This window comes from Amblyraja radiata, chromosome 19 (genome assembly GCF_010909765.2).
Source record: "Amblyraja radiata isolate CabotCenter1 chromosome 19, sAmbRad1.1.pri, whole genome shotgun sequence".
NCBI lineage: Eukaryota > Metazoa > Chordata > Chondrichthyes > Rajiformes > Rajidae > Amblyraja > Amblyraja radiata.
In genome coordinates this window covers 31,109,018-31,118,650 of record NC_045974.1, presented here as the reverse complement: position 1 = coordinate 31,118,650, position 9,633 = coordinate 31,109,018, and the positions used below count along the sequence as shown (strand labels likewise).

The window sequence follows — 9,633 nt, the reverse complement described above, 5'->3', positions numbered from 1 at the left end:
TTAAAGGGGAAGTGAGTACAGGAAAAGTTACAAAAGACTCCCAAATTAATGGGAAGGAAAGTTCGAGAAGAGATAAAAGAGTAAGGTCAGGGCCAATTGTGAGAGGGAAGGTGAATACCGAAGTCAAAGTGTTGTATATGAATGTGCGAAGTATAAGAAATAAATAATTTCAACATGCAGGTAGACTGGGAAAACCAGGTTGGTACTGGACCGCAAGAAAGGGAGTTTGTGGAGTGCCTCCATGATGGATTCTTAGAGCAGCTTGTATTGGAACCTACCAGGGAGAAGGAAATTCTGGATTTAGTGTTGTGTTAATGAACCGGGAACTTGAGGTTAAGGAGCCATTAGGAGGTAATGACCATAATATGGTAAGTTTTAATCTACAATTTGAGAGGGAGAAGGGTAAATCGGAGGTGTCAGTGTAATGCCCCTGTCCCACTTAGGAAACCTGAACGGATACCTCTGGAGACCTTGTGCCCCACCCAAGGTTTCTGTGAGGTTCCTGGAGGTTCCGGTCACTCTCCATGAGCCACCAGAGGTTTTGGTCACTTGCCTGGAAAGCCTCGATCGAAGCGCGAGCTGCACCTACTGACCAAAGATCCTATAGGATCCTATAGGATCTTTGCTGCCGACTGCGCACACACACACACATCGTGAAGGTGGGGGCCAGGGACAGTGGAGGAGCGCTTTCTGCGCGATGAAGAGGAAAGTAAACGACTGCCACAAAGCACAGTAAGTCCTTTAGAGTGCGGGAGGGAGGGAGAGAAGGGGGACAGGGAAGGGGGACAGGGAAGGGGGAGAGGGAAGGGGGAGAGGGAAGGGGAGAGGGAAGGGGAGAGGGACGGGGAGAGGGAAGGGGGTGGGGGAGATGGAGGGGGGAGAGGGAAGGGGGAGAGGGACGGGGGAGAGGGAAGGGGGAGAGGGAAGGGGGAGAGGGAAGGAGTTTTATGAAGTTTAATAAAGTTAACGGGCATTTTACCTTCCTGCGGATCTTCTAGGTCCTGAAAACCAAAGTTCCGATAGGATCTTTGCTGAAAACTCCAATGAGCCAATCAAAATAGCCGGTCAGCGAAGGAGATTGCCTTCGACTGCCTGTAAGTAAATAGCGACCCCACTGGCTTCGACAAAACCTATTTTTAGTCGAGCCCGGTTTTTTTTTTTTTTAAATGATCGCAGGAACATAGAAGAATAGCATCACGCAGAAACCAATTTCCACCAATAGGGAGAGTGACCGGAACCTCCGGGAACCTCACAGTCTCCAGAGGTTTCCATTCAGGTTTCCTAAGTGAGACAGGGGCATTACAGTTGAACAAAGGGGACTATGGAGCCATGAGGGAGGAGATGGCCAAAGTTGACCGGAAAGATACCCTAGCAGGGATGACAGTGGAACAATGGCAGGTATTTCTGGAAATAATACGGAAGGTGCAGGATCAGTTCATTCCAAAGAGGAAGAAAGATTTCAAGGGGAGTAAAGGGCGACCGTGGCTGACAAGGGAAGTCAGGGACAGTATAAAAATAAAAGAGAATCGGTACAACGTAGCAAAATTGAGCGGGAAGCAAGAGGATTGGGTAATGTTTAAAGAGCAACAGAAGATAACTGTAGATTGGTTTATGCATGACAACCAGTCATAGTAGAATAGCATCACTAACCCCACCCTACTGTACGATTTATATTAACACCTACTTCCTGTACTGCTCAGTCTTGGAAGCGGTTATGAAGTTCTGACAACTAACAATCTGCTGTACCACTTTAGTTTAAATGCTGATTAAAGATGATCTTGGATTTCAGATTGTGTGACTCGGTTGTTTACATGGTGTCAGTCAGCTTGGGTTAACCCACTGCTTCTGTATATCGGGTTTGATTTTCTTTTATCAGATTGTTTTCTGCTTTACGATGGCTCAATCTTATCTTCGATTCCGACATCGGTGAGCGATGGTCGACTTTTGAGATTGATTACCAACACTACATGAACATCGTCCACCGAAATGAACCAGACGCTGTCAAAGCTTCCCTTCGACAACCTCACGGGTCCCGATGCCATGATGAGGGCTCGGACTTTTGAATACGCCCCTGCAGTCCTCGACGCCAACAACCAGGTAGTTACACCTGCAGAATCTGTAAACGATCCTAATGTTTTGCTGCGCAAATTTAGTGAGATTTGTGACCTGCCCACGAACCATATTTTAGAAAGAGCCAGATTCTTTGCTAGACGCCAACTTCCTGAAGAGCCTGATGAGAAATGTATTTGCGACTTAAGATACATGGCCCAAAGGTGCCGTTTTGAGACTATGACTAACCATATTAGTGTCTGGGATGAATGATCAAAAGCTACGATTAGAGTTGCTGCGGAATCCTAATTTAACACTCGATGAGGCCGCGCATGCTTGTCGTTTGGCATAGCTTGTCGCCCCATTAAATGAGCCGCGTGAAACTGAAACAAAATCTATCAACTTGACTGGATTCACCAGACCGCGAGCACCGACAGACAACAGAAGATTTACGACTGAGGCCCCTCGACTGGCTAATCGGGGATTTGCTAATGAGCCTCCCAGGAGATGCCCTAACTGTAACTATCTGCACAATAAGCAAGATATATGCCCAGCCTATGGAAAGTCTTGCAACTACTGCAAGAAATCGAACCATTTCTCTGCCGCCTGCCGGGCCTGTGGGAAGAAACCCCCAAGTTTGAAACCTAATCTACACATGTTACAGCAAGACAAAACAACCTCTGCTTCTCAGTACCTGCTCGACTTGGCCCCCCGAGGACAGTCCAATTAACTCACAAGGGGAGTCAACCATGTATTCACTCCTGCACACAACTGGTAAGATTCTCGATCCTACAGTTCTGATGACAGTCAATAATAAAAGCTTCAAGGCCAAACTTGATACCGGTGCAAAAGTGAATGTAATGTCTGTAAACCTTTACAACACGATAAGAAATAATGAGGCCCTGATTAAAGACAGCTCCACTCTGCATGCTTACGGGGGGGGGGGGGGGGGGGGGGGAGTTCTTATTCCACTGGGAAGAACCACTTTTAAATGCATGCTGAAGAAAACCACAAGGAATCTGACCTTCTATGTTTTGAACTCTAACTCTGTGACTCTGAAGAAGTGTCTGAAGAAGGGTTTCGGCCCGAAACGTTGCCTATCTCCTTCGCTCCATAGATGCTGCTGCACCCGCTGAGTTTCTCCAGCATTTTTGTGTGACTCTGTTGGGGCTGATTTCCTTTGACCAATCGGTCCACAAGCTACTGATATCAATGGACCCAATAAAAGAATACCCTGATCTGTTCGACGACAAACTAAGCAAGCTGCCTGTGACCAACAAGATATCCACTGACCCCAATGTTGTACCTGTCGTCCGTGCACCACATCGTGTGGCTCATGCCATGAGGGACAGGATTGAGTATTGAGCTAAAAAAAATGGTCTCCTTAGGCGTGCTAGAAGAGATCAGTGAGCCCACTGACTGGGTCCGCACCATGGTTGCTACCTTCAAGGATAAAGACGAGCTGTCAGAAGTGCAAAACATGTAATGGAATGCGCACACCTTGCCAATTCAGACATGTACCTTGATCTCTTAAATCTCAGGAACATTACTAGAGACGGAACCCTGGGTTCGCCGGCCCAGCGACTGATGTCCAGAACAACGAGATCTCCGATTCCGATTGCCCAGCAGAAGTTGATACCACAGGTGCTGAAGCCAGCCACAATCCAAAAGCGTATCCAGGAGAACACAACATACAGAAACGGTCGCACAAGTCTAGCAAGCCACTAAAACCTCTACTACCAGGCCAAGTCGTTCGTTTACAAACTTACATGGGACATTCCCGTTTGGGTAGTGTTGTCGGCCTGGCTGAAGAACCTCGATCATACCTTGTGGATTATGATGATGCCATATACCGCAGGAGACGCCAACATTTGCTTGCCGTGAAGGAACTACGTTCACCAGCAGCCGGTCCTTACGCTCCACCACTGCAGTTCCAGCCGTTTGCTGCCGTACCTTCCACCAGCTCCAGCATGTCCCATACCCCTCCACTACCGGCGGCTATGACTAACCACAAAAATATCTCTCCTGCATGCTCCCCGTCGGTCACCACGGGTGTCTCCTGCTGCCATCTCACTTCCGGGTGCACCACCTCCATTTAATCTTTCTGGCGAAGGGGGAGAGGGCTTGGTCCGTACGCGTTCGGGCCGTATTAGTAAACCACCTGATAAATATGGCGATTATGTTTAATTCTTATGATATGTGTGCTCACTATTCTCACTCTTTAAGGGGAAGGATGTAGATTGGTTTATGCATGACAACCAATCATAGTAGAATAGCATCACTAACCCCACCCTACTGTACAATTTATATTAACACCTACTTCTTGTACTGCTCAGTGTTGGAAGCGGTTATGAAATTCTGACAATTAACAATCTACTGTACCGCTTTAATTTAAATGCTGATTAAAGATGATCTTGGATTTCAGATTGTGTGACTCGGTTGTTTACAATAACTAAAAAGGCAATACGGGGAGAAAATATGAGGTACGAAGGTAAGCTAGCCAAGAATATAAAGGAGGATAGTAAAAGCTTCTTTAGGTATGTGAAGAGGAAAAAATTAGTTAAGACCAAAGTTGGACCCTTCAAGACTGAAAAATATGAATTTATTATGGGGAACAAGGAAATAGCAGATGAGTTGAACAGGTACTTTGTATCCGTCTTCACTAAGGAGGACACAAACAATCTTCCTGATGTACTAGTGGCCAGAGGATCTGAGGTGATGGAGGAACTGAAGGAAATCCACATTAGGCAGGAAATGGTGTTGGGTAGATTGATGGGACTGAAGGCTGATAAATCCAAAGAGTCTGGTGGTCTGCATCTCAGGGTACTTAAGGAAGTGGCTCTAAAAATCATAGTCGCATTGGTGATCATTTTCCAATGTTCTATAGCTTGGAGGGTAGCAAATGTTATCCCACTTTTTAAGAAAGGCGGGAGAGAGAAAACAGGGAATTATAGACCAGATGGCATGGGAAGATGCTGGAAATAGCGGCACATTTGGATAGCTGTAACAGGATCGGTCTAAGTCAGCATGGATTTATGAAGGGGAAATCATGCTTGACTAATATTCTGGAATTTTTAGAGGACGTAACTAGGAAAATGGACAAGGGAGAGCCAGTAGATGTAGAGTACCTGGACTTTCAGAAAGCATTCGATAAGGTCCCACATAGGAGATTAGTGGGCAAAATTTGGGCACATGGTATTGGGGGTAGAATGCTGACATGGATAGAAAATTGGTTGGCAGACAGGAAACAAAGAGTAGGGATTAACAGGTCCCTTTCAGAATAGCAGGCAGTGACTAGTGGGGTACCGCAAGACTCGGTGCTGGGACCACAGCTATTTACAATATACATCAATGAATTAGATGAATGGATTCAAAGTAACATTAACAAATTTGCAATGACACAAAGCTGCATGGCAGTGTGAACTGTGAGGAGGATGTTATGAGAATACAGGTTGACTTGGACAGGATGGGTGAGTGGGCAGATGCAGTTTAATGTGGATAAGTGTGAGGTTATCCACTTTGGTAGCAAAAACAGGAAGGCAGATTATTATCTAAATGGTGTCAAGTTGGGAAAAAGGGAAGTACAACAGGATCTGGGGGTCCTTGTTCATCAGTGAATGAAAGCATGCAGGTACAGCAGGCAGTAAAGAAAGCAAATGGCATGTTGGCCTTCATAACAATAGGGTTTGAGTATAGGAGCAAAGAGGTCCTTCTGCAGTTGTACAGGGCCCCAGTGAGATCACACCTGGAGTAATGTGTGCAGTTTTGGTCCCCTAATTTGAGGAAGGACATTCTTGCTATTGAGGGAGTGCAGCATAGGTTTACAAGGTTAATTCCCAGGATGGCAGGACTGTCATATGCTGAGAGAATGGAGCAGCTGGGCTTGTATACTCTGGAATTTTGAAGGATAAGAGGGGATCTTATTGAAACATAAGATTATTAAGGGTTTGGACACGCTAGAGGCAGGAAACATGTTCCCGATGTTGGGGGAGTCCAGAACCAGGGGCCACAGTTTAAGAATAAGGGGTAAGCCAATTAGAACAGAGATGAGGAAACACTTTTTCACACAGAGTTGTGAGTCTGTGGAATTCCCTGCCTCAGAGGGCGGTGTAGGCCGGTTCTCTGGATACTTTCGAGAGAGCTGGATAGGGTTCTTAAATATAGCGGAGTCAGGGCATATGGGGAGAAGGCAGGAATGGGGTACTGATTGGGGATGATCAGCTATGGCCTACTCCTGCACCTATTGTCTATTGTGCTGCCGCCTTCACTTCATTGGATTTACACACTGATTATCTGACCTGTCTTGCCTATATTCATTCACAGTATTCTTTGGTAGACAATTCCCAAAACTCCATAATTTCTACATTTAGAAATTTTGATTCTGTTCTGAACAACAAACCCTTTGTCTTGTGACTTGCCACCCAGTCAGGGGAAATCCTTGTATACTCTTTCACACCATACACATCTTCTATATTACTAAATCTCTGATCTTGACCGCTTTTGGCCGACTGTGCTGCAATTTCCGAGAGAACGCCGCCACCTACGGCCGTCATTTTTGGCCACCTCGCTCAGAGCCCCCCTCCGCCGTATGAGTGCGGAGGATTTTTTCCGTCGATGAAAAATGAGACATTAATGTTTTTACAAAATTCCCCATTCTCTCTGCTGCCCCCACTGGCGGCAGGGGGAGGGACTATAAAACCAGGAAGTGTCGTGCCTCACTCAGTCTCTGCCAGACCAGGAAGCGAGGTCACGGCTCTCTGAGCTGCGAATAACACTGAACGTACATCTACTCCACGGTGAGTCCCCTCGATGCGGCTGTAAAGTGGCAGCAGCCCTTTTTAACAAATTTGTGTTCACAAAATGAATTTTGGTTGTCGGGTGTCTGCAGCCCAATTGTTTGCCTCGCCTTTTTTTTTTAACAAGTTTGTGTTCACAAAATGAATTTTGGTTGTCGGGTGTCTGCAGCCCAATTGTTTGCCTCGCCTTTTTAAACAAGTTTGTGTTCACAAAATGAATTTTGGTTGTCGGGTGTCTGCGGCCCAATTGTTTGCCTCGCCTTTTTTAACAAGTTTGTGTTCACAAATTGAATTTTGGTTGTCGGGTGTCTGCGGCCCAATTGTTTGCCTCTCCTTTTTGACAGGTTTGTGTTCACAAGATGAATTTTGGTTGTCGGGTGTCTGCGGCCCAATTGTTTGCCTCTCCTTTTTGACAGGTTTGTGTTCACAAGATGAATTTTGGTTGTCGGGTGTCTGCAGCCCAATTGTTTGCCTCTCCTTTTTGACAGGTTTGTGTTCACAAGATGAATTTTGGTTGTCGGGTGTCTGCAGCCCAATTGTTTGCCTTGGCTTTGCTTTTAAAATCGTTGCAACAGTTGGATGCCTGCCCAAGCATCCATACGGCCCACAATGTCTATACTAGCCCTCTGGAAACCAGTACCTTCAGCCCGCAACACCCATACTAGCACAACAGGCAGCCCCACCCCCCACTGGCGAGCAGTATTGGAATTGGTGGAGAGGTGGAATATTGCGTTGGTGACCAGCCCTCCCGTGTGATGCTGGGACCCAACGGGTCCCACTTAGTCTAGTTTTATATATTTCTACAAGGTCAGCTTTCCTATACTAAACTGTTGGAGAGTGCACTTCACAGCTCCTCATATGAAAACTTCCCCATGCCAAGAATGAAACTGATAAATTTTCCACCACAAATGGCACTTTGCAATTCAAACAGCCACTCTGCTTTGTATCATCAAAAAACTTAGATTACACACTTGAGTACCTGATAAGTTACACATTCAAATCAAAACTATATATTCATAAATAAAAGTTCAAGACTGTTACTGTTTCTTTCTTCCAGTACACATGGGAAGTTATTTGCTTCCCTTTTGGTGTTGTTCATAGCAAAGATACTAGAGCTATAGTATCTTTGATTCATAGTGTAATGTAACTGCAGACTTGAGGAGGAATATAGCATTTGCATGACAATGGTGGCACTCAATAACAATGAGATCCCAGCTGAGACTGTTTTATTCATCAAGCCCTCTGCTTAATGAAAGAGAACATCAAAGCCTTGATGAGATGCAGAATGATTTAGTTCAATGGTATAAAGGATGACAGACTTGAATTACATGGAAAGTCAAGAGTTCACATTTGCAAGGTGGTAGGAAAGAATTTTGTTATGACAACACACAAAAAATGTAATATTGTGATACTTGCCCTCCCTGTAACTATCAAACTGTACAACTCCTCCCCCTTCTGTCCCTGAGGTAGACTGAGACCGACTCCTCTCTCCCCCGCCCTCCCCAATGTTTGCACATCCACTATCCTTTCCACTCGTCACTATAATTTCATGTTTCATGTATTTTGTGTCTTTAAGACTGTTGGAAGATCAATTTCCCTCCTGGGATAAATAAAGTTCTATCGTATCATAATGCAGACATTTGTACAAAGGTCTGTAATAGTAAAAAATGGGAGAGATGTAAAAAAACAGAACTGATTTGTACAAGACCTTAAAACTATTTTTAAAAATGGTAACTTTAAATTACGCTTTGCCTTACCATTATTCACGATGGCTAAAGATCATATTGGTTTCATCATATCTTCAAATATCAAATGACCAAACTGCCAACCTCACATAGCATCACAAACTCACATTCACCTCCTGAAACAAGAGATTATTGATTATTTTTAATATACAGGTGGGGAAAATGGTAAATTTCAAGTCTAACTATCGAATAGATGAAATGAAAATCTTTCTCCAAAATGATACATACAGCAAGGCAAAAATTTGAATAGCTACCAGTCTGGCATGATCTGGCCTAGTGGTGAAAAAAGTAAGTGTTAGCAATAATGGTTTGTTTTCTTGCTTTGCTATCCATCAGTGCGCTACACAGGTCATATAGAAATATTTTTTCCCCAATTTGTTCAAATTCCTCCACTTGATAGAAACAAAAATTGCAGATACTAGAAATCTACTATTAAAATATTTCAAGTCTGAGATTAGGCAGCATGAGTTGGTTGACATTTCAGCCGGAATCTACCAGTTTTGTTTCTACTCTTCTCTGTATCTTAAACAATTGCTTCATCTACATCTTCTCTACTCTCGATTACAAACTTTAACATCCATCCAAGGTAGAACATAAAATTGCACTGTACATTATGATTTATGTATACCCAGCAGCAATTAAAATTTTAATATTTGGCAAGTTTATACTCCTCCATTCTTGATCATAGACACAAAAAGCTAAAGTAACTCAGCGGGTCATAAAGCATCTCTGGAGAAAAGGAATAGGTGACGTTTCAAGTTGAAACCCTTCTGACTCATTCTTGATCGTTTGTTTTTCTATGGCAGCAAAGTAGGGGGAAAAATCTAAATCCACAGATCCTATCACCACCCTGATCCACTTTATGATCCCCCACACTCTCAGATCTGCCACTTGATCAACACATCAATAGTAGATGTGTAGGAAAGAACTTCAGATGCTGGTTTAAATCGAAGGTAGTCACAAAATGCTGGGGACGTTTCGTGTCGAGACCCTTTTTCAGACATTTCCTTCAAAAGACTCATCTATTTCCATCAACTCCTATC

The 9,633-nt window shown here is 44.3% G+C and overlaps 1 long non-coding RNA gene across 1 annotated transcript; it reads right to left on the bottom strand.

The window, feature by feature from the left end:
- Positions 1-8,119: 8,119 nt before the first annotated feature.
- Positions 8,120-8,816, bottom strand: LOC116984094. Its single transcript, XR_004414880.1, has 2 exons — positions 8,603-8,816; positions 8,120-8,497 (listed from the first exon to the last, which is right to left on the bottom strand). It is a non-coding gene; the product is annotated as an uncharacterized LOC116984094 (long non-coding RNA).
- Positions 8,817-9,633: the final 817 nt, after the last annotated feature.